General features: G+C 38.9%; 1 long non-coding RNA gene across 1 annotated transcript; it reads left to right on the forward strand.

Moving 5' to 3' along the window:
• Positions 1 to 3,041: 3,041 nt before the first annotated feature.
• On the forward strand, positions 3,042 to 21,271 carry LOC147918130 (uncharacterized). Its single transcript, XR_015553010.1, has 3 exons — positions 3,042 to 3,131; positions 13,483 to 13,604; positions 20,892 to 21,271. It is a non-coding gene; the product is annotated as an uncharacterized LOC147918130 (long non-coding RNA).
• Positions 21,272 to 22,090: the final 819 nt, after the last annotated feature.

The raw sequence follows: 22,090 nt of genomic DNA on the forward strand, positions 1-22,090 counted from the left end.
GTTCTTTTTCCAGTTCCTTTAGGTGCATTGTTAGATTGTTTATTTGAGATTTTTCTTGTTTGTTGAGATAGGCCTGTATTGCTATAAACTTCCCTCTTCGAACAGCTTTTGCTGTATCCCATAAATTCTGGCATGTCGTATTTTCATTTTCATTTGTCTCCAGGTATTTTTTTATTTCTTCTTTGATTTCTTCATTGACCCAGTCATTGTTCAGTAGCATTTTGTTTAATCTCCACGAATTTGTGCCTTTTCTGATTTTCTTCCTATAGCTGATTTCCAGTTTCATACCATTGTGGTCAGAAAAGATGCTTGGTATTATTTCAATCTTCTTAAATTTATGGAGACTTATTTTGTGGCCTAATATGTGATCAATCCTGGAGAATGTTCCATGTGCATTTGAAAAGAAGGTGTATTCTTCGGTTTTTGGATGGAATGCTCTGTATATATCTATTAGGTCCATCTCTTCTATTGTGTCATTTAAGGCCAGTGTTTCCTTATTAATCTTCTGTTTGGATGATCTATCTGTTGGTGTAAGTGGAGTGTTAAAGTCCCCTACTATTACTGTGTTACTATTTTTGTTTTTATGTCTGTTAATAATTGCTTTATATATTTAGGTGCACCTACCTTGGGTGCATAGATATTTACAAGTGTTATATCCTCTTGTTGGATTGTTCCCTTTAGCATTATGTAATGCCCTTCTTTATCTCTTTTTACAGTTTTTGTTTTAAAGTCTATTTTGTCTGATATGAGTACTGCTACCCCAGCTCTCTTTTCATTGCCATTTGCATGGAGTATCTTTTTCCATCCCTTCACTTTCAGTTTGTGAGTGTCTTTAGGTCTGAAGTGTGTCTCTTGTATGCAGCATATATGGGTCTTGTTTTTTTATCCAGTCAGCCACCCTATGTCTTTTAATTGGAGCATTTAGTCCATTGACGTTTAAAGCACCTATTGATAAATATGTACTTACTGCCATTTTTTAACTTTTTTTTTCTCAGTGTTTTAGTAGTTCTTCTCTGTTCCTTTCTTCTTCTATACAGAATTGATGGTCTCTTTAGTTTGACCTCTGTCTGAAAGCTCTACTCTTTAACACCCCTCCTCCCTCCTTTTATGTTTTTGATGTCATATCTAACCTCTTTTTTGTGTATTTGTATCCATTACATTCTTATCATGGAAATAGATAATTTTTCCTATTTGTGGTCTTCTCTTTTTCCCTTAAATCAGTCCCTTTACCATTTCTTTAGCACTGGTTTCTTGTTGACGAACTCCTTTAATTTTTGCTTGTCTGGGAAATTTTTGATCTCTCCTTCCATTTTGAATGATGACCTTGCTGGGTAGAGTATTCTTGGCTGTAACTTTTTTCCTTTTAGCACTTTAAATATATCATGCCACTCTCTTGTAACCTGTAAGGTTTCTGCTGAGAAGTCAGCTTATAGCCTTATGGGGTTTCCTTTGTATGTAACTTGACTTTCTCTTGCGGCTTTCAGGATTCTCTCTTTATCTTTAATTCTGGACATTTTGATTATGATGTGTCTTGGTGTGGGCCTCTTTGGGTTTGTCTTGTTTGGAGCTCTCTGTGCTTCTTGTACCTGGATGTCTGTTTCCTTCCTTAGGTTAGGGAAGTTTTCATCTATTATTTCTTGAAATAGATTCTCTGCCCTTTTGTCTCGCTCTTCTCCTTCTGGGACACCTATAACATGGATGTTAGTGCGCTTGATACTGTCCCAGAGATCCCTTAGACTGTCCTCACTCTTTTTAATTCTTTTCTCTTTTACCTGTTCAGCTTGGGTAATTTCTTCTAGTCTTTCGTCCAGCTCGCAGATCCGTTCTTCGGTATCCTCTACACTGCTTTTGAGTCCCTCTAGTGAATTTTTCATTTCCAATATTGTATTCTTCATTTCTGATTGGTTCTTTTTTATATCTTCCATTTCTTTGTTGACATTCTCACTGAGTTCATCTATTCTTCTCCCCAGATCAGTGAGCATCCTTAACACTCTTAGTTTGAACTCTCTGTCAGGTAGGTTGCTCATTTCTGTTTCACTTAGTTTCTTTTCTGGAGTTTTGTCCTGTTCCCTTACTTGGAATGTATTCCTTTGCCTCCTCATTTTGCCTCTTTCCCTGTGCTTGTGTCTACGTATTGGGTAGGTCAGCTACGTCTCCTGCTCTTGGATAGGTGACCTTATGCAAGTGATGGCTTAGGAGGCCTGCAGTGTGCTTCCCTCAGTTCTCAATGTTCCAGGGGTGACCCCTATGTGGGCTACATGTGTCCTTCTGTTGTGGCCTGTTTGCTTTCCCTGTAGGCGCCCAGGGAGGCCGAGTTATGCTCCTGGCCAGCTGTTGTCATGCTCAGCTGCTTGTAGTTGTTGTGGGCCCTTCAGTCTCTTTATCAGGTGTGGGGTGCCCCAGCACAGTTGGCTGCAAGTTCTAATACCACATTTGTGTTGCAGTATTTCTTTTAAGTGAGTAGGCCCCCAGCGTGGCAGGTTGTTAGGCTCAGGGCCTTACAATTGCTACAAGCCTCCAGCCTTTATGTCTCTTGTCAGCTCTCTGAGGATTGCAGCTGGGTGGGGCTGGCCTCAGGCACAGGAGCACCCAATTGTTTCAGGCTTTGGAAGGTGGAGCAAACCCCCTAGGTGGGTCTTTGAGAAACACAAGTCTTCTGCAGTTGACAAGCCCTGCCACCCACAGGTCCACACACACAGTCAACACAGTCCTGCCCCATGTGCACACCCCAACCTCCCAAAGCGGACCCAGTCTCTCCAAGGCAGGGGCCCCACACACTCCACCACAGCCCCACACTCTCCACCCGCTCCTTGTGCACGTCCTGCCCTGCTGAAGTCCGCTGAGTTGCCAGGCTGCAGAGAATCCAGTCACCAACTATGCAGTCCCAGAAGTTGCCTGAGGGCTTGTTGTTGGGTGGGGCCAATCTCTAGGGTGGGCTGCCTGCCCTGGCTGAGCTGGATTAAATCGGTGCTCTACCGGGTGGGGCAGACCCTGGGCTAGCAGACCTCAGGGAGAACTCCAATCGTGTCTGTGTCAGCATGCCCACACGGGGCCACAACAATGGCCGCCACCAATGTCCCAGTCCCTGGAGAGGTCTCACCTCTCACTGAGATCCACTCAGGGCCTATTAGGTGAGTCTCTTTTCACCACAGCACTGTGCACCTATCTTTCTGGTGATTTTAGGTTGCTTTCTGAAACGGGTGAGTTTGTGTGTGGGCCCTTTAAGAGCCAGTTTTAATTTCTTTGTGAACCAGCTTTTCTAGGGGTCTCCCCAATGTTTTAGTAGCAGGCAAAGTCAGATATTATGCCACTCGTCTCGATTGTGCTGGGCCCACAAAATGCCCACGGTGGGGGCGCTCCCCGGCTCAGGGCCCCACGCCTCCAGGGAGGGCTGCGTACCTGTGGGCTGCTCCTGGGCAGCCGTGAGGCGCTGCGGCTTGTGAAGGCGGCGTTTTTTCTCTCCAGAAGGGAGTCTCTGCCTCTTCCACCTCAGTTAGGATTGTCCGTTGTTGCAGGAGTTCCTCTTATCCAGTTTTCAGTTCTGTCTCAGGGGTAATTTTTCCACGAGTAGTTGTAAATTGGCTGTGTCCACGGGAGGAGGTGAGGTCAGAGTCTACCTAAGCTGCCATCTTGACTTCCTCCTTCTGTAGTTTTTTATATAATAAGAACACTAGAATATTTGTGTCATTATTATATGGCAAAATGCTTCCAAAGCTTCATTTATTCATTTACCAATTATGTAATCTTGCAATAGCTGTTGACAATATATATTATAATCTATCTAATATTATTTTGCTTTAAATAAACTCAATTTTTAGTTACAAAATAAACTTAAAATAAAAAAAGTTTTATATCGCTAGTATTAATAGAAAACCAGTGATACTTGCCATAAATAAAACGTAAAAAAATTTTATTAAATTAAAAATTAAATTGTGAAATAATAATAAACAATAAATTGTAAAAGTATATCCAAATGTTGTATAAATGCAAACTAGGAAATAAGTTCTTTAAAGAAGAGTCTGGCAATTTTTATGATTATTCAGTAATAACAGGATATTTGGCTCAATATTGCTTGATTAAACATGCCACAGTGGTTCTATGACTGAAAGAAAATTATGTTTTGATTTTTTATGTTTATCTGCACTGAGAGAATCCAAACTGAGATGTGCAAATTAGCAAAAGAATAAAAACATTTACTGAATTCCCTGAGAGGTCTGGACATTGAGATAAAACACTTTACACAAAATAGTGTAAATGACTCTATGTACAGATTTTCGTTTCAAGATGTGGTCTTCTTAAAACAATCTTTCATATTGTGCCTGGTGTAAATCTTTCATGTTGAAAGTTTAGTTAGAAAGTTATTGAAGTTCTCACAGTATCAATAAAATATGAAACTTTTGCTAAGTAAAAAATCAATGAATTTCAAAATAAAACAATAATCATTTTAATCTCCATTCACATATTCATAATGCTGAGAAAAAATAAAAATGTTTAATAACTTATTCTTAATATGATTGGCAATTGTCTAGCCTTAACAAATACATCTTCTAAATGTTCACACATCATTGCCCAGAGCTCCCCCTTTTATATCACAATATGAACTGTGGATGAAAGTCCCTTATTGGACAAATCTTTGCATTGCACTATTCTTATTTATACAAGTGTATTGATTCCAGTGTATGTTATTGTTTAAAAATTCCATCTCCGTTTCTAAAAATCAGTAGATATTTTCAGAATATTATGACTTCAGGGCTTCTTTTTACACCTCCAGGCTGGTAAATACTGAAATATTTTCTGGGTTCACAACAATGGTAAGTCGTCAACGGATAATGGATAATACTGAGTTTTCTATTAATATTTACACTTCAAATTGTGAATTTATATTTTTGGCTGTCTCTCTAATTCTATTGTGCACAGTGTTGTTCTTTTTTTTTTTTTGACAGAAGTGTCTTATCAATCAATTTCTTGCCTTGTCCATGATTATCATTTTTACCATTTCTTTGACGGTATTTTTGCTATGTGTCTTTCCAATTATTTCAGTATCTCTGGCCCTTGAAATTAAATATGATGGTATAAATAAGGCTTCATGAATTTTCATTTCATTTCCTGTCACACTGAGCATTCGTTTCTAGGACACTTGAATATCCTTCTACTTCGCTTTAAAAAATTTAATCAGTTTAGCATGAAATTTTTTGTGTTTTAAAATGAGACTCAAGGTCAATGTTTTCACTACAGAATATGAATGCCCACAAATAAAAGACATACGATGAAATAGTTCAGTCACAGCCTTAGAAAATAGAAACACAAATTAAAAATAATCATCATCATCACATTGTTTTAATTTTTCTTACAGCTGGAAATGTATTAGGATATATATATATAATTTACATATATACAACTGATTTAATCAGATTCAATACTAACACATACATTTTTATCACAAGTCTTTGCTATTGGTCATTGAAATGCCCTATTGTTTAAATTGTATGTACATATATATATATATATATATATATAAATTTCCACTAAATTTAACCCTTTTTTACTCTTATCTATCTTCTTAATAATATTATGCCTGCTTGAATAATCAATTTCTAAGAGAAATTTATTAAAATGTCCCCCTTCATTTTGGAATTAGTAATTTTTCCTTGTATTTCTATAGATTTTTGCTGTATATGTTTCATGTTAACATATATGTTCATGACTTTATTCCCTCTGGTGTTGCTCCATAAATCATTATATGGTACCAATATTTCTCTATTAAATTTTTGCCTTAAATCTACTTTGTCTGATATTAAAACAGCACCTCCAGGCTTGGTGTTATTTTTTGTATCTCAATTCAGATACATTTATATTAATTAGTGAACCGGTATATGTTTAAGCAGGGTAAAATAAGGCTATTTGAAGCATTTGCTGATTTCCACAGTGTAAATATGCCCACCATGAAGACCAACCTTTCTCTTCTTGGCCAGTGCCACCAGGGTCCAGCACAGCACTGTTTATACCCCTTAACTTCCCAGCTAGCCAGCCCTGATGCTCTAGTGGTCAAGAGTCAGTGCTCTGACCACCATGTTGGAGTTTGTTTCCCAGTCAGGGAAACCACACCACCCACCTGTTGGTTGTCATACTGTGATGGCTGTGTGTTACTGTGATGCTGAAAGCTATGCCACCGGTAATCCAAACCAGCAGGGTACCCCATGGTGGACAGGTTTCAGTGGAGCTTCCAGACTAAGACAGACTAGTAAGAAGGACCTGGCCACCCACTTCCAAAAAAATTGGGAATGAAAACCCTGTGAATAGCAACAGAGCATTGTCTGATACAGTGCCAGAAGGGGAGAGTATGGCGACAAAAGACCAGGCAGGGTTCCGCTCTGTTGCACATAGAGTCGCTAGGAATCAGAATCGACTCCACGGCACTAACAACAATTTCCCAGCCGGCAGTGAGGGAGAAGCTGTGAACCTTCTCCTTAGGCCCAAGAGCTTCACTAAACCGTGAATTGTGGGAGGGGCCCTATTCCAGCCTCTGCCTTTCCTGTGGGCACGATTCTAGTCCTCACTCTTGCGTAGACCACCTCACACATTTACTCATCTTGAGATCTACCGTCTCATCTGTCACCGGCTGTCTCTGGAGCTGAAATTCCCGCAGCCTGAGGTTGCGATCCCTGCTCCTGGTTTTGCACCTGTAACATCTATAACTGTATGTTTAAAATAGAGTCATAACTATTTTAGTCCCAGTTTTACCTGAGCTTCAGCTGACATATTCCCAAGTGAGGTGTCAGACAGTAATCTTCCTTCCAGGAGAATAAAGTGCCTGGAAACTAGCGCTTTAACTGGTAACTCATCTCCAGCTTACAGAATAGAGTGGACAGACTGAGCAAATAATTCCAGGTTAGGAATGTGGACTAGCAGAGAGCTCTCAGCCTCCAGTGAGTCCTGCCCTCCCCCAAGATGAGTGAGCTGGTGAGTGTGTGGGGACGATGGGGGGTATTTCACTTTTATCTTATGTTATAAACCTCAGAGGGACGACCCAGAGAATGTACGTGCCAGGAGCCTGGCGCTGCCGTTAGCCTGCACCCTAACAAGTTTCTGAGGAAAATGAATGTGTGAGGTGATGACTGGCTTGCAGCCCTGGTGATGGAGCAAAGCAGATGTAGCTGAATAGGAATGGACTTCTGCTGCCAGAATTTCTTAAGCCAAAGTGTGCACCAGCGTCTTCTATAGTCCAGAAATGGGGCATATATGCAGGAGAGCTGACAAGGGGTTGTCCTTAGATTCTATTCTAGAGGACCCAGGAGAGGGCTGAGGGACCTCTGTAGACAATGTGGGGGGTGCACTGTGAGAGGCCTGGTAGCTAAGGAAGCAGTCATTAGTGGCCAGCAGGTAGAGAAGCATTTTGGTTTGATTCAAATGTAATGCGGGGGAAGGAAGCCTCTCTCAAGAACCCATACATTACACTATGAAAAAAGTCAGCTCTAACACCAGCCGAGCGCAGAAAGACTATAGCTCACCATGATGTTAGTCAATAAGTGATTTGCCTATTTCCCTTTCCTCTCTTCCCTCCCTTCCCTGCTCCCAATGCTACTTTGGACAGGTCCACAGAAGCATGGTTAGGAAGAGGTGAGGAGGAGTGGAAGCAGTAGGAGAAGGAAGGGGAAGAGGCCCGCCATTCCTTATCTCTCCTGCAGTGGATGGCCACACTGGGGAGGAAAAACATCTCTCAACTAAAGCTTAGATGACGACGTGAGACTGGACTTATTCACTGCGCTAAGACTGTTGTGTGACTAGATGACATTGGAGGATTTTTTATTATCTGAGTGTAACCAGTGGAAAAATAGAACCTGCCCCAAATCTAGCCCAAAGAGGTGGAAAGAAATAGCCCTGCAAAGTGGTGTGGACAGCACCAGGAGTAGAGTGGAAGGGCTTATTGAGTTGATTTCTGACTTCAGTCCAGGAGTCCTAGTTGTTCAATGGAACATTTAACGTGAAGCTGATCCTGTGTGTGTCTTTCTCATTTCTTCTTTTTATATATTTTCTGTGATAGCTCTCCATTTGGAGTAGGGAGTTTTCAGTGTAGTATCACTGCAACACATTGATCATGAAACCCACCAAAGCTGCTTTAGAAACAGAACACGGCAGCAACACATGAGCCTTTTATGCGTGTTTGGGGGGCTATTTAATGGAAAGTTAAAACTGGGTTAATCAAGAAATGTTGCCCTGCTGTTATCTCAAATTAGAAGCCACTCTGGATTACTTAAAATATGAGGCATATTTTTGAATACTCTTAGTCATAAAGCTGTTTTTCCTTTGAGCCAATGGTACTGGATATAACAACAGATGACCAAAGCCCACCTTGGGTCCATCTGACTGTTCACTAGAGGTGGTTTCACCCTGTCACCCCATCTAAGTGTCTTCTGAGTCTGTGAATGGATAGGTCAGTACTGGAAGGCAGGAGGAATATCACTAAGTCTCAAACCTTTGATTGCACATGGGGGACAAGCAAACTCAGTGATAAATTGGCATGTGTGTGACAAAATTCACGTATTCCCAAGTATCAAGTATGTTAAGCATGACTGGAATTGATCTAGAGCCTCTTTTTCCCGCCACCATTTACCAGCGTTATTAGTTGTGGAAAGTTGCTTGATGTAGCAAAACCCCCATTTTCTTACTGTAAAGTGAGGAAGAGAGATCTCTCTGTCTCACAGAGTTGTGTTTTGGTTGTGATGATAAAACCACGTGCATTGATTGGGAACCTACGCCTCTAATAAATCCTTAATGAAAATAATAGCTTCCATGCTATTAATCTACCAAAATTTTATTAGCTATCTGTTTAATGATAACCAGAACAATAGTATTGTTTTTCTTCCAGAGACTCTCCACATTAAATTAAGAGGAATTGTTGGGAGAGCTTGCTCTCCCAGGGAGAGCCAGGGAAAAGACACCGGCTAGAGAAGCTACCTGTCCCAAAGTCAGTAGCACGCCGGCAGCAGAGTTAAAATTGCATTTGGAGATAAATTAATGTGAATATATAAAAAGAGGTTAGAATTCATTCTGACTTAATTATTTGAAGTACTTACCTCTCTTTCATTTTCAAGAGTTTACTTGTTAAATAAAAGAAGTTTCTCTATTTTGACAATAAAGATAAAGCCCTGAAATCTAGAGAAATTTCTGAAAATCCTATTTGTGGGTAACTGAAATCAGCAGAATGCAAAACACCTGCAAGACCTTCCCAGCAAACCCACCCTAGGATATGCTTCACGGAGTGGACGGAACGAAGGCCTGTGGCAGGTCGTAGACGATCTGTGACAGAGGATCAGGGAGCGGAAATTTCACTTGACAGACACGAGGGGGCTGTGGCCCAGCTTCCATCGAGAGGGCCGTCGGAAGCTCCCACTGAGAGCTTTGACCGCTTGGCGTTGGACAAGCACTCGATTCCCCACACGTCTCTAAGTAACTTCTTATAAAGAAAATTTGAAAATAAACTTTAAGCTGGACATTCTGAAAGCTAAGTAGCAATAACAACTGAATTATTATGTTCTACATATTTGGAAGCATTACTGTATCTGTATACTGTTCATTTCTTTGAATTACTACAATCTTAAGTGGTGATTTTATTGTTTACAGGGAAGTGATTATACTATAACTATGAAAATATGTTACTGTAACAAAGTATAAAAGAAGTAACAGATGGCTATCTATTATGGAACAATTTTGCCTTTCTTTAAATGTCCTTATAGTAAAAGAAAGAAATGAAGTTTTAAAAATACATGAGTAAGATATCTCTAAGAAGAGTGTTTTTAAATATCTATCCATTAAACATCAAATGGGCTGTTTTGTTTTATTTCTGCAGAACATTAAACTTATGGGTTTTTTATATCTCCAGATCAAATTCCACAGTTGAATATATTTTTTGCTATAAGTAACCCTACTAATCACTATATTCAACCTGTTTATTGTATAGATTAATAAACAGATGCCAAGAAAAGATAATGCCTTGCTCACAGTTCACAATTAATAATTTAGAGAGGTAAGTATAAAGCTGAAACCTTGTGGCTTTTCCCTGTTCTACAGTAGATAAGTTGACTGTACTCTTTATTTAAATAGTGCATTATTTTTGTGAATTACAAGTGATTGGCACCACAAATAATGCCATTTTGCAGATGACACTTCATTCTCTGTACAACTTGGCATCTCTCTCCCCTCACGGCCCCGCGACCGTACTCCACTGTAACGAAGAGGAGGATGCCTGCACTCAGAGGATGAAATGTCACAGGAGCAGTGTGACGGGCAGAGGCAGCTATATATGTGGTTCAGTGAGAAGGGAGAGGGTTTGAAACTGACCATGAGGGGCTTGAGTGATCACTGACAGGAGAACTGAAGGAGTTTCTGAGGAGTATTAAAAGTCCACCTTAAAATGGTGACAATGCTTTTGTTGTGGGACTAATTTCTACAGTGATAGGATTTTTGCCCAGCTGCGCTGCAGCCTCATAAAGAAGGAGAGATGTGGTGCTGAGATAAGAGGGCCAAGGAACTGAACTTGCACAGGGCTAAGTTTATAACAGATTGCAAACCCGGCTACACTCCTCCCCGACTCCACGCCCCTTGCAATGTAACAGTGCACCCTCTCCCATGAAGGGAGGGTGTCCCTCTTCCCAGGACAAGTCTGTCCTGGTGACTTGCTTTGCTCAATAGATGCAGCAGATGTGGTGAGGTGCAGGTTTTGTGCCTGGGCTTCAAGGAGGCTGGCATGCTTTCTTTCTTTCTCTCTTGGGATCCTTGCTTGTACCGTGAAACGAGCCCCGGGATAGCCTTATGGCAAATGAGGAACCACGCAAACCAGGGCCAAGGCAGATGAGTTGCTTCAGCTGAAGCCACTAGTGATGTGTAGAGAGCACAGCCAAGGTCAGGAAAGTCACCTTCTAACTTGGAGTTGAGTACAGATGCATGAAAGTTCACATTTGAGATGAGACTAAATTACTAACAATAATTGTGAATAAGTAAACAGTTGCTGTTTCAATAACACAGAGTTTCGGGTGGTTGGTTACACAGCAATAGCTAACTGATACAGAGTCCTTGTAGTACTTATCAGGGAAACCATTTTTTGGAAGAAAGGGAAGTGAGATAAGAATAGGGATGACAAACTTACTGAAGACACACCAATGTTGTTAGAAGGAAACTGAGGTAAGACATTGAATACAGGGAGAAATTAAAACCAGGATTTCAGGGAGTGGGGTACCAGGATCGATCTGAGCAGCTCAGCATAGGTGATAATAGACTATTCCTCTTGTAATCCATTGTTATATTACTTTTCAAGTCTGTGTGACCCTTAATTCAAATTTTCAGAAAAAGCAATTACATTTTCCACTCTTGAACCAATCAGTGGGCTCCTCTCAGGTCAGGAGCCTACTCTGGTTCAACTACACTCAGCTATGGATGTAGTATAGAGCAGCACTGCCCAATAAATCTTTCTGAAATTACATAAATGTTATATGGCAGTATGAACATGAACACAGTTGCCCACATATATTGTACAATTGATCTAGATAAAGGGAATGCGGGCAGTTCAGAAATGTCCAAAAATGTCTACTTTAATTATTTAGAGAAAATGAGAATGAGTGGAAGGGATAGCAAGCCTGGGTGCTTGGCCTGACATTTGAAGAAGGAAGGGTGAAAGGTTTTGACGCAAGGGTGAGAAAATTATGATCTGCAAAAAGCGGTGAAAAATTAAGCCAATCCTGATTTAGGATCGTCTGAAGACTTGCCATCAGTACTGCTGTAAGATTTTAGTTAAGAAAAAGAATAAGGGGGAACTGTCCAAGCAGATTAAAGTAAAATGGAGGTTCATAATTGAGCACAGTATTGAAGTTGTTTGGTGTTCAAAGAAAGGGAAAAAGTACAAAGTAGTGGCTTTCAGGCTTTACACATTTATTTATTTATTGTGAGGAAGATCAGCCCTGAGCTAACATCCATGCTAATCCTCCTCTTTTTGCTGAGGAAGACCGGCTCTTAACTAACATCTATTGCCAATCCTCCTCCTTTTTTTTTTTGCCCCAAAGCCCCAGTAGATAGTTGTACGTCATAGTTGCACATCCTTCTAGTTGCTGTATGTGGGACGCCGCCTCAGCATGGCCAGAGAAGCGATGCATTGGTGCGCACCCAGGATCCAAACCGGGCCGCCAGCAGTGGAGCACACGCACTTAACCGCTAAGCCACGGGGCCGGCACCAAGCTTTACATCTTACAGAGAATTTTGTGTGAACAATTTTCATTTATGTTGAGGTATAAAACAATGAACTCAAACTTATGTAGAAGGCATTTCCCACAAAAAAATAGGCTGGATTATTGCCACTACACATACTCTATATTCAACTGCTGTTTTCTCAACACTTGTAGGCAGTCTGGTAACAATGCAGCAGTAGGGATTCGGGAACTTTGCTCATCAGAATGTGACAGACAGCTAATGCCCACCCAAGCAGGCTGACACTCATTTCCCTCTCATGTGCTCTGTGGAGGGAGTCTCTGCAGAAAGACAGGGAAACCATCGCCACTACCGTTCCTTCTCTTCTCAAGGTGGCATTCATTACTGGCCGTTTGAAATTTCTACCATTGCAGCGTTATCTGAGGTCATGGTATTTTCCATCCAGTGTTTTTTTATCTTAAATTATGTAAGAATATTATCAAAAATTTTCCATATATTTCAGGACAGAGCTTAGAGATACTGTCTTAAGCACCTGAGAAGGGCTTCAAATAAAATTTATGAGTGAAGACAGAGATTTGAGGAGTTATCTTCATAACGGCTTATGGACTCTAAGGATAAAGAATGTGGAGAGAGATGAACTTCCACCAGAAAGATTAGCATTTGTTCCAATTAAGAAAGGGTCAAATTGATTGTTCAGGCAGAATGAATATTCAGAAATAAATGGGAAAATTTTTCTTTGTGGCAGAGTCTAGCATATAGAATAATTTTGAGGTTAAAAAGAAAAAAACTGCTTGAGGAACTTGTGGTCTTTACCTATTTCATAAAGTTATTTGGTTCCTTGATCGGGAATAAGAAGTATTGTTTACATAAGTTTTTATTCATATATTCCTATTTTGTAATATCCCTGCCTCCCTGCCGTCTTTTTCAGAGCCCCCTGGCCATGTAGAAATAAGAAAGATAACAAGAGAGGATTTAGTTGCTGGAAAAATTCACCTACTTTCTTTGGAAAGGGAATCAGTAGTTCATATTTCTGAGAATGAGTAGTATTCATAGTTGCCTTAGAAAAAGGCAGTATTGTTCTGATAAGGAAACTTCACGAATATAGGACAGCAATATTTGGGCCCCAGGTGAAGAGGACATGGGAATTAAATGCAAGAGAAAGGCAAAGTCCTCAAAGATGTGGAGAATCCATGCTGTGCATTCAGAGGGGCTGGACACGGGTGGCAGGGTCTGCCAGGACAGGGGTAACAGGAAGGAGGGGTTGAGTGTGAGCAATCTCTCTTTCAGTGCATCCAGTCTCAGCAGTTTGTGACATCACTGCCTGGTGAGTAGACAAGCCAACTGAGAGGACCGCAGCAAAGCCACACAGTCAAAAGGCTCCGGAATTTGCAGACCCTAAATACGATGAGGTACCTGTCACCTACAATTTATTATTTCTTCTTTATGTAATGTTTTGTTCATTATTGAAAAAAAATAGGGAAGTAAGAGTTTATATAATTGGGAGAATACCAACCAGAAGCAAGTATGGAAACTAATAACAATAACAAATAGTACTGGCAACTATATTTACATAAGCATTTGATCAAGCCAGACCAGGGACTGGTGTAAGTTACACATGTACACACATCCTATTCAATCATCATAATTCCTTTTTAATTGAGGTATAATTAACATATAACATTATATTAATTTTGAGTGTACAACATAATGATTCAGTATTTGTATACATTGTAAAAGGAATACCGTAATAAGTCTAGTTAACATCTGTCATCTTATAACAGTTAACAAAAAATTTTTTTTTCTTGTGATGAGAACTTTTAAGATCTACTCTCTTAGCAGCTTTCAAATATGCAATACCAAAAGTATTATTAACTATAATCACCAGGCTGTATATTACATCCCTGTGACTTATTTGTTTTACAATTGGAAGTGTGTACCTTTTGAATCCCTTCACTCATTTCTCCTACCCCTCATTCCCTGCCTCTGGCAACCACCAGTCTGTTCTCTGTAACTCTAAGCTTGTTTTTTTTTGTTTTTCTTTTTGTTTTTTTTTTAGATTCCACATATAGGTGAGATAATATGATATTTGTCTTTTTCTGTCTGACATTTCATTTAGCATAATGCCTTCGAGGGCCATCCATGTTGTGGCAAGTGACAAGATATCATTCTTTTTTAGGCTGAATAGTATTCTGTTGAGTATATACACCACATTTCTTTATTCACTCATTTATCTGTGGACACAGGTTGTTTCTATATCTTGGCAATCCCCGTAATACCTTATGGAGAGGTTATACTACCTGACATTATCCCTATTTTTCAGATGAGGGAACTGAGAAAGAGAGAGTTTAAGTTTCCCAAAGTCATACTACTAGTGACTGGGCAGCCAGGACTTGACAGGCAGGCTGTGTTTCTAACACATTGTGTGCTACTACACACAGTTCAACACCTTTCTGTTAATAACCTATTCTTGCATAAAGGCAAAAAGGGAAAAAACAAAACTCAAAACAAAACACAGACACTGACAGCAAGATAATAATTTAGTGGGAGAGAAAATTATATAAATCATATCAAAATGGTGTGTATATATAGTGAGGTCTATACGAATGAAGTGCGTGGTGGTTTAGCGTGTGGGATGGAGAGTCACAATGCTTAAGCTTTGGAATCTGTGTTCTGCCACCCACCAGGTGTATAACGCTCTGAGTCTCAATTTCCTTATTTGTCTAAGAAGATTAGTCATAGAAACCACACAGAGCACTGTTGTGAGTGAACATGCTTAGAACAGTGCCTGGCACAGTCAGCACTCAGCAAATGGTAGCTTTTCTTATTGCCTGTGAAACCAGAGACTGACTTAAAAACGCATGTTGCATAATTAGGACCTTCACAGGCTGAGACATTAGTAAAGACTGGAAAAGCATGAGAACATTAAAGGAAGTGCAACAAAATCACAGAGAGGTGGGGTTTGTGGAAACAAGACTGGAGAAATACACCAAGGTCATACCATAGAGAATTCCGAGACACGAGCCATGAAAGTTATTGGGTTTTTTGGTATTTTTAAATTTAGAAAATAAAACTGATTCAAATCAAGTCTGAATTTTCAAATGAATGCTAGCACAGTCCCATGGTAAAAGGTAGGTCTGTCAAGGGAGACACTGGAAGTTGAAGGTTGTTGCTGTCAGCCTGATGTGGATTATGAGACCTGAGATAGGGCTGTGGAAAAAGGCTTCACAAGAATGATGTTTAAGAGAACTGTGCGGTGCAGCATCTGTGGGGCGTGGTGCTGGAGCGTAGACGAGAGAGGAGGAGGTGCTAACCATTCCTGCAGACTTCCTGCTCTGGGGACTGTGAAGGGTCATTCCACATTGGTGGTTAAGAAGACAATGCAGATCATCACACGGGGACGAGGAAAGGCAGAATACTGAGAGGGCATTGAGGGATTGTGACCGACTATGTGGGGATATTCAGAGGAAGTATTTACCAGTGGATAGGTCGTATATTCTTTGAAATAGTTTCCCTGAAATAATGGCTATTGTGCTCAGAAACCATAATGGGCTTCTGAATTCTTAGGATAAAACCCAGAACCCTTGAACGTGAACAGGTAAGGCATGCGGTCTCCTCACCAGCCTCTTTCCACTCTCCTTCTGACCATTCACATCCAGGCCTTTTACTTCACAACGGCAATCCTGTGCTTCTCTCTGCCTCACGACTTTTCTCGTGTTGCCCCCACTCCCTGCTCTTAATAAGATTTCCATTCAATCTTGCTTCAATGGTATGTTTTCTAAGAAAGCAATCAACCTTTAACCTCCTGATTAGGTCAGTTCTCCCTGTTAAATGTTCTCTTAACACCCTATAGTAATTTTAACTCGTTGATTACCACTTTGCCTTTTTCCTGCCCTTCTGTTTCCACTTGATAACCATCAAATGTATGTATGTATGGCTGTAGGGCAAATGTATGTATATACGGCTGAGTGTGTTAGTAAAGGCTGGAAAATGATATACATTTTCTTCAAAATGAATGAATGAATAAATAACTAAATGATTTAGTCTTTTAAGTGCATTTCTGGTCATATTATTTATAATTTTGTTTTCTAACCTTCTTAGAAGAGTACGTGAAAATGAATAGCAAGTTGATTCTGATATAAAATAAACTTATGTATCTCGAAGTTAAACCAGTTTATTGCCTCACAAGTGAGTTTCCTTGGTAACTACGTATCCCCGACTTTCCAATGGACCTCTATTTGAATTTTCTCCAAGATGTGAGGCTGTCTTCCTCATCAGGAGAGGTGTTCATTACAATCACAGCGTGTTTGGAGCCGAGTGGGGAGGAGAGTGGCGTTCTTTCCGGGATAACAGCTGTGAAGATGAACAGATGCGGTTGATTAGCTGTGCGGTGTTGCTGATTCTAAGTAATTGTTATGAGTATTGAAATGTGGCTGAAATGATACGCTTAGCAATATCAATTTCTGTAGCATCTTATTCCTATTCATCACATTTGTAATTCTTGTGTTTATCCAGTTCATGGGAATTTTCCTTTTATGACTATTTAGATTTCATTAGTCATCTCTCCCGTTAACATACCAAGCCGTGGGTATGTTTGTTAGTAAGTGATCATGAAGGAGAAATCTGAAAGGAAATAGACTTCTGAAACTGAAGAGCCAAAAAGATGAGATTTGATGCATTCTTTCTATATGGGGTCTGATATTGAAATGATATAGAGTTATAGAATAGGTATGTTAAATTAACAGACACTCAGTCCTCAATCACCCACTGGGATTGGGCTTCATGAAATTAGTTGGACACTCCTGCAAATAGGAGCAGTTATTAGGTTAAATCCCTCTAAGAGCCAGAGAGCTTGGATTGCCACATTTCTTGGGGTCTGTATCGAAAACATTGACGGGCCAACGTGCTCATTCTTGTCTCATCTAAACAATGCATCTTGAGGTGTGTGACAAAGTATCAACAATGCTGTCGTCGTAGGGAAAGAGCATTGCAATTTTAACCTCAGTACAAAGGATAATGACAGTCTACTGCCTTTGGAATATAGTGATATAAATATAGATGGATCTGATATTAGGAATTCACTTTCAGATCCATTACAAAACTCAAGAGAGGAGGCTACAAGAATATATGAACGTGAATCTGTTCCTCAGCACCCTTCACCAATTTTTAAAAACCTACCAACTACTACAGATATCTTAGGTGAAAGTAAAGGTAAAATAAAGGGGAGGCTATAGCTTTTAGAAATTGGTAATTACTGAATTGAGTGATTGAATTTAGAGCATGAATGGATAACGATTCAGTTCAGAGATTTCATAATTGTACTTCTGTCTTTGTCTGTCCTCCAGTTTTTTGCTTCCTATGGTATGTGTTTTCCGTTGCAGTTTTATAGATTTTTAAAGGTATAGCTCCCATATTCATGAATATTATCAATATTATCAATTATCAATATTAATGAGAATATTAATGATAATTATTACCTTGTGAAGATTATAGTAGCATTGTTTAAAAGTTCTATGAGGGAATTAAAATGAACTTATCTTGTATTTTGTGTATGTACATGTGTAAAATATTTTGAAAATATACAGAATTGAGCAAAGTGAAAATTCACTTTTTGTAATGTCATTATTATGAGAAAAAAATTCAGGTTGGTTGATTAAAATGAGAAGTGAGTCAATTGAAAAGCCCGCAAAGACCAACATGAACCTTAAGTCTGAGAAGCTTTTGACTATTGTCTTTTACTCTGGGGTCATCATCTTTGTGATATTGAAATAATATTTACTGTTTACAAGCTCTTAATATGGATTCAATGTCAAAATTCTGAATGTTGTCCTGTGGTACCATAGACACTATTATAGCAATGTTAACATATTTGACTAGGGCATACATAGAGCATAAAAGGGAACATATATATATGTTTTCATCAACTTTTCCTATTGCCTTATGTACCAGTAATTTAGAACAATGTGGAAAAATCTCATGAGGAAATAATTCAGCTTGTAGAAAAGACTATTTCAAAGAATAAGCCAGTAAGACTAAGAAAAACAAACGAAAATGTGCAGTTTAGTGGCAGCAAGTTCAGGTTTTACCACAGTGATCTAATTACCTTCCATGTGTCATAAGACCAACACTGGATATCTGTGAGTAATCTCAATCTAGGTCTATATAGATGATGGTTAATGAGAGTCTGTCATCAAGTAGTTGCTGTCATTATGTTCAATTTCAACAGAATAGTATTATCACGATATCCGTTATAAACTATTCGTGTATGTAATAAATTATAATTTTAAACCAACTTTGAGGAAATGTTAATTTATAAAATACCAGTTGAGTATTCAAGAAGTATTGTTCTTGTTTTGTTTTGTTTAATTATAACTATATAGACAAAGAAATTTTAGATCTGGTCAAAATGGGACAATGGAGCCATGCCGTCAACCATGGGTGAAGCACAGATGTGTGGACAGGAGAATCAGTCTATGCCATGCTGCTGCATAACAATCAGTAAATGTCCTGTCCCTCCTTCTAAAGGTGTACTTTCAGCAGCCCGTCCTGCTCTTATCCACAATTCTGAAATCTGAACACCTGTAAACAGCTTATTTGGTAGTTAAACCTTATTTAAAATGAAATGAAGCTATTTTTAATATTTATCTACTTAGCATGAAGATTCATACACCTCTCTGCAGAAATGTTGACGTCTGATTAGAGCCCTTCTTCCACCAATCCCAACAAGAGATGTTTTTTATGTTTCTAATAGTTAAAACATCACGATCTTTTGAATAGATCTGGTCCCAAATGTTTCAGGTAAAGTATTGTACATGAGTATTTCTACCACTTCAATGACTGGTCAAGTGCGTGCGCGCACGCGCACACACACACACAGGACTTCATTCAGATCCTAGATCGCCTTTGAAGTTCCCATGAGAGCCATACTCTCTCTGTGTAACTAGGCTGAGGGAGAGAGGACACGTGCATGATTTGTGGCTACCTAGTTGGGACTGACCTTGTGTTGTGAGCTGCGGGTGATGGAGCGGAGGGAGCACAGAAACAGCAGCCAGATAAACCAGGGGCTGCTCCTGCTCCAGCCCTTTGCCACCTGTGTGTCCTGCGGTCACTTTAGTTTTATGCGTGTTCAATCCCTCACTGGTAAGATGCACTTAGTTATACTTTCCTCATGAGTTAGTTTAAGTAATAGAGACAATATCTCTATGTATATAAAGCTGATGAGACACAGTAAATACTTTATGAATGGCAATTATCAAATGATAGGGTTTTTTGTCTTAATTATTTAGTGACAATAATCCTGTTGATGTAAAATTAAAATTTGTTATCTGTTAAATAATGGAATGAATATGTTGTGAAAATTTTTCTGGATCTCAGTAATTGATAGAGGGGGATTCATAGAAATACAACTGACCACTTCAAATGTACACGATAGTTTTAAATCATCCTCCTTCTTCACAATAGAATGTCTGCATAACAATATGGGGTTAGTCCTCAGAACTCGAGAATTTGGATATAAATTTCACAAGGTAGGAACAATCAGATAAACACACACCCGGCAAGATTAGAAACAATTCTCCATCTAAAACATGAACACTACCATCCATCAAGAAGTGTTAAAGCCATAATTCTCCCTTAATTTTGAGTAAATTAAAAGCACATTGGCATACTAATACAATAAATGATGATGGAAAACACTTCAGTATAAGTTTCTAAAACATTTTTTAACTTGACATCAATAAATAATAATCCTGTAAAATGACTGTGCTCAATTCAGAAACTTCATATCCACTTTGAAAATTAATGTATTCCTTTATAATATAGATAAGGAATTTTCTATTGGTAATAAGAACAACAAATCAGACAGCATTAGCATTAAGGTATTATAATCACTATTTATTTAAACCTAACTCTAAATCTTTGAAATTACTTTTTTCCAAAGATTTCTTTGCAATGTCATTTTCACAAGTGAATTTAGTTATTGAGACTAAAATGAGAAAAAAATTAATTATAGAAAGTGAATGTTTAAATTTCAAATGTACAACAGATAATTAGTAGTTTCGTATAATTCCACCACATAAGTACTCTGCATTGTAATTCTACAGTCAGTAAGGGATTAAATTCTCTCAATAATAGATTCACTTGAAGACAAATAAAGCCTCCAGAAGTCAGTCTTAATGTCCTCCCATTTGGGGTAGTACTACTACCCGTGAAATTATTATATCAGCAAGAAAATGTCTCGCTTCAATAGTTATAAATATTGCCAGCCGAGCAGCGGCCTTAATGAAGGTCAAGGTTAATTATTTCGCAGTGATGACCGCCGTGGAGAGCACTACTGCAGTTTCCACTTTTAATTCTAGCAGGGAAGAAAAAAATTATCATTCACTGCAAATTGAAAATTATGTCTATAAATTGTTTCACATTAAGACAGAAAGATATTTGTAAATATCTGCTAATTTAGATACATTCATTAGCTTTCTAAGCGTGATTGCCTAATACGGATATGTACTGTGCAGGTACATACTATATGATATACTGGTCAATTGTTTAGATTTTCTAAACTTAGGGTTGTCTTTTGTTCAAATAATTTTCTGCTAAGAATTTAACTCAATGTTCCCAAAAGATATTTAATATAGGAGGAAGGACACTGTGTGATGATATGCCCTTGACTAAAGAGCAACATCCTCTCTCTGCCCCTGCAGATCAGGGAGGATGGCCATGGAACAGTGAGAATGATGAGCAGGCACCACACCCATAACCACATCAGGAAAATCCACCTGCAGGACCAGAAGAGCCACAGGGCACATTCAAGCCTGCTGTGCCTCCACTTGCTCTATCAGTTTTACAAACTGTGTTTTGCCTCTTCTCCAGCATCAAGTAAATGAAACTGAACTCTAGAACATGTAATTTCCATAATCCACAATTCATGCCTTCACAAAAATTCATATTTTAAATTTGAAAATTGATGATCACGCTTCTTGGTTAAAATGTCACGCAATTTGGATATAGAGGAACAGATTTTAGTTCTGAATTTACAAGAAAAAAATGAAAAAATTGTCTTTACAACATATTCAATTTTAAAAATGTGTAGCAACTGAAAATATATGGTGTTTTGTTCATATGAATTCTTTTTTTTTTTTTTTTTTGTGAGGAAGATCTGCCCTGAGCTAACATCTATTGCCGATCCTCCTCCTTTTTTTCCCCAAAGCCCCAGTAGATAGCTGCATGTCATAGTTGCGCTCATATGAATTCTTACACTCAGCTTTCATTTTGTGGAGTCAAACCCTGGCATGTACAGAGAGGAATGGAGAAGCATCTACGTCTGGCTGAGGCTTCTGTGAAGACCACAAGATACATGAGTCAAGGAGACTTCCTGTGTCTTATGGATTGCAGCGGGGTTTCCAGAATCTGACTCCCTTGAATAATTATTATTATTGCTGTTGGTGTTATTATTACTATTTTCACTATGCAGTATTTATATCTCATGGAGACTGATAAATCTTTGTATTCTCATCACCTAGTTTATTAAACTTAACATTTTGCCCTACTTATTTTTTGAAAAATACAAACATCACAAATACAGACAGACACCCCTGTGTACTGCTGCTTCCTTTCAAAGAAAATTAGTATTCTAGATGTACATATCCTCACAATAGTAATACCCGTGTATAATATGTACTATTCTTTTATTATGTTATAAAGATGCTACTATACAGCTCATATTATTCAGTGGTCATTATGTTTTTGAGATTGGCACATGTTGATACCGATAGTTTTGGTTTATTTCAAGTGCTATATGCAGTTCCAATTTAGGGATATGGCTCAAATTATTTACTCATTCACTCATGGATGGGTGATAATTTTTTCTAATTTTCCTGTCTTACAAATAGTGTTGCCATGA

Source organism: Ceratotherium simum, chromosome 1, assembly GCF_057802395.1.
Source record: "Ceratotherium simum simum isolate JZ-2026a chromosome 1, ASM5780239v1, whole genome shotgun sequence".
NCBI classification, from domain to species: domain Eukaryota; kingdom Metazoa; phylum Chordata; class Mammalia; order Perissodactyla; family Rhinocerotidae; genus Ceratotherium; species Ceratotherium simum.